Source organism: Lethenteron reissneri, chromosome 26, assembly GCF_015708825.2.
Source record: "Lethenteron reissneri isolate LAM-NWPU_2019-01 chromosome 26, ASM1570882v1, whole genome shotgun sequence".
NCBI lineage: Eukaryota > Metazoa > Chordata > Hyperoartia > Petromyzontiformes > Petromyzontidae > Lethenteron > Lethenteron reissneri.
In genome coordinates, this window is record NC_083804.1 from 11,897,660 (window position 1) to 11,901,618 (window position 3,959).

The window sequence follows — 3,959 nt, forward strand, 5'->3', positions numbered from 1 at the left end:
GGTAGATAAATAAGCACTACTTTGTGGGAAATCAACCATTAGGAGATCGGCCCCTGATAACGTGGAATATTCACGAAGAGCATAGCTCCTGATAACGTGGAATATTGACGCTCCGCATTCGATAAAGCAAGGGAGACACTGTTTCAGGATTATGGGCCGTCCATAAACGACGTCACGCACCTGGGGGGGGGGGGGGTCAGACATTTGTGACGATGTGTGACGAGGGGGGGGGTTGTTTGAGAAATGTGACGTCACATCAAAATGCGCAACTTTAAATAAATATAGACAACACGTTCTACTTAATTAAATAGACTTTTTAATAAATGTTTTCTACTACAACATCAGAGTGCAGCGCCACATTAAATACGCACTACAATGACAATAGTTTAAAGCGATTTGAAGCATCTTTAATTTTCAAAATGGAAATATGGTTTTGGGGGGGGGGGGCAGAGCTTTGTGACGTCATATTTGAGGGGGGGGTCTGACTTTTTGTGACGCCGTGTGACGAGGTGGGGGGGGGGGGCAAAAATCGTCCAAAATCGCGTGACGTCATTTATGGACGGCCCCTTAGGTGGATTGGGAGCAGCCCTGTCAACCCTCGCTCAAGTAACCGCTGGCAGAAGAGCCTCCACTGGACGGACAGGCTCGTCAGAACTCTCCCCTTGAGGGTCTTTGGCCTACTCTTTCACGTTGATCGGGCCTCTTTGAAAGTGTGTTTTGGGTTAGATCGCGTAAACAATGTGTCGTGAAGCCACCACCACCCGACACAGCCAATTCGTAAGGTTTGTCACCTGAACAAACACGTGCCAATTAGTTGCTACTTCAGCAACATCGGCGTGATGGCAAGTAAACTCCACCACGTGTGCAATTGAGAACGACGTTTCGCAGGCGATGGCAACCAGCTTCGTCGTGCGATTTCACAGGATTGTCAAGGAAATCTTCTTAAATCGAGCAGGACGATGCCATCACTGTCACCTTGTCAGATGCAATGACCGTCGGGGCGGTTTAATGCCATCACATACATCACGACGGATGGTGTTCATCTGAAATAACGCGGTACATATTTCCAGATGGGTTAATCGCAGTTCATCGCTGTCAGCATATCGGGTGCTCAGGCTAGAGGGAGGGGGTGGGGTTTATTGTATAATCATATAAATGATAATTAGATCGCCTAGTGTGGTGGTGTGAGAAAAGGAAGTGGAGGGGATAATTAAAAAAAACGTGGCCCCCTTTATTTCAACTGCCGCCTCGACCACGTGGTTGTTAATGCTGATGACCATTAACAACCACGTGGTTCATATTCTTGGTTCTTTCGGTAAAGTCACGTAGAAGGGAAATAATACAATAATATTAATATAAAACAAAAATTCTCACGACGTTTCGACTGCAACACAAGCAATCATCATCAGGTGGATTTCACACCTGGTGATGATTTCTTGTGTTGCAGTCGAAACGTCGTGAGAATAGTTATTGTTTTATATTTATATTATTTTATTATTTCCCTTCTACGTGACTTTACCGAAAGAACCAAGAATATGAATCCCTGCAAATTTCGATTTAAAGCTTTCGTGACTGCAGGGATTCATCTTCTTGGTTCTTTCGGTAAAGTCACGTAGAAGGGAAGTAATAAAATAATAAAAATAAAACATAATAAAATAATTCTCACGACGTTTCGGCCACAACGCAAGCACCTGAGGACGGCTGCTTGCGTTGTGGCCGAAACGTCGTGAGAATTATTTTATTATGTTTTATTTTTATTATTTTATTACTTCCCTTCTACGTGACTTTACCGAAAGAACCAAGAAGATGAATCCCTGCAGTCACGAAAGAAGCTTTAAATCGAAATGTAACCACGTGGTTGTTAATGCTGACCATTGATCACGTGGTTGTTTTTGTTGTTAATGCTGACCATTGATCACGTGGTTGTTGTTAATGCTGACCATTGATCACGTGATTGTTGTTGTTAATGCTGACCATTAACCACGTGGTTGTTGTTGTTAATGCTGACCATTGATCACGTGGTTGTTGTTGTTAATGCTGACCATTGATCACGTGGTTGTTGTTAATGCTGACCATTAACCACGTGGTTGTTGTTAATGCTGACCATTGATCACGTGGTTGTTGTTGTTAATGCTGACCATTGATCACGTGGTTGTTGTTGTTAATGCTGACCATTGATCACGTGGTTGTTGTTAATGCTGACCATTAACCACGTGGTTGTTGTTGTTAATGCTGACCATTGATCACGTGGTTGTTGTTGTTAATGCTGACCATTGATCACGTGGTTGTTGTTGTTAATGCTGACCATTGATGCTGACCATTAACAACCACGGTAACTTAATGGACATAGTGTTGATAACGTTGGGTGTGGGAAGTTAAAGCTGATAGGAAGCTGGCAAAGTTTGTTGAGTCGCTGTGGCCTGTGACTGTGGGGCTACGTGGTTGGGCAGCAGAGGGCAGTGCGGCAGGGAAACAAACCCCAGAAACAAGTTGTACGTACTTTCTATGCTCCCCACCTTCAAACGCTCCGTGTTGACCAACGTGGTTGAGGTGTGGTCAGATAACGACCCCAACCAGCAGTGGATTGATGGGAGGGGTTTGTACGCGAAGTGCAGTTTAGTGATTGAATCATCGATGATGACGACGACGACGTTGATGGCTCAGAGAGGCGGGATTCTATCACAGGGGCCACGATTGCTGCCGCATTGTTTTGTGAAAGAGCTTTAGAGCTCATCGGATCCCTCCAGTTTATAAAAATATAAATATTCCTGTTCTGTTACGAGCAAGGGTTTGGGGGTCCGTATCTTCGCCAAGTCATGTCCCCATGGCCGCCGTGGCTTTGCATTCAAGACAGGGGAAGCCGTGTGCCTTTTGTTGGCATTCGACTGGTGTTTGTTCAAAATGGGGAATACACAAATGCAGTGGTGTTAACGGATGGAGCACACACCCACACACGTTGATAATATCTAGGGAGAAACGCGCCTGCGCAGAGAGTGGCCGCGTGGCCTAATGGATAAGGCGTCTGACTTCGGATCAGAAGATTGCAGGTTCGAATCCTGCCGTGGTCGGTTTTTATTTTTTTAAATCTTTTTTTTCGTTTTTACGCGCAAATATTCGCCCACATGCTCGCTGTATAGTATACCAAATATAAATAAATATTTGTTTCGTTTGAAATTTTTACAACACGCGAACTGTGATCAGCAACTGGAGGCGGCAGTGAGAGTTGGTAGATGATCCACAGGTGAAAGCTCTCCTTCCCTAGAGCGTCGAGGAGTTTGCAATACGCTGGCTCGCCAGGAGAAGGCAGTGCAGCAAGTATACCAGTCGCCATCTGTTTCCATCTGTACGGATATTGCCCCCTCGCTCGCGTGGGGTATCTCTGCACTAATTTAAATAGATTTTAAAATGTCTTGAAATAAAAAAAGGCAATGTAGCGGGATCCTCCTAAAAAAATAGTTTTACGACTCGATGTGGCTTCCTATTTATAAAAAGTTAATTATTCTAAGTAGTTTCACGTGAAAATTTTAATGCAGTGTATTGAACGGCGTGCGTAATTGTATTTGGCATGCACTGGACTCTCCTTCAGTATGGTATATTAGAAAGAAAGACACTTGTAATAAAATCAACAACAAACAAAACAAAACCCTGTTTTCTGGATCTGGCAGCCTGTGACACTTTAAATATCCCGTCCGATTAAGCACAGTTAAATGAAAGCACGTTATGCATTGTACCAGAGGCGTGCTGTAATGAAATAAGGGAGTTGATAAAATTCAGCACAACTAAAAAGTTATGGAAAACGTGAAGCTGGTCTGTGTGATAATGTGGCGTTTTTAAAGTGCTTTAATGTAACATTATTGAATTGCTGCAGAGAAGAAATGAGATAGGTATGTATAGAATTGTAAGCCCAGTTTACTGGCAAGCGTACTGGCAAATCCACTATTTTATACTATACCGCAGTA

General features: G+C 43.6%; 1 non-coding gene across 1 annotated transcript; it reads left to right on the plus strand.

The window, feature by feature from the left end:
• Nucleotides 1–2,995: 2,995 nt before the first annotated feature.
• On the plus strand, nt 2,996–3,068 carry TRNAR-UCG (transfer RNA arginine (anticodon UCG)). The gene has a single exon. It is a non-coding gene; the product is annotated as a tRNA-Arg (tRNA).
• Nucleotides 3,069–3,959: the final 891 nt, after the last annotated feature.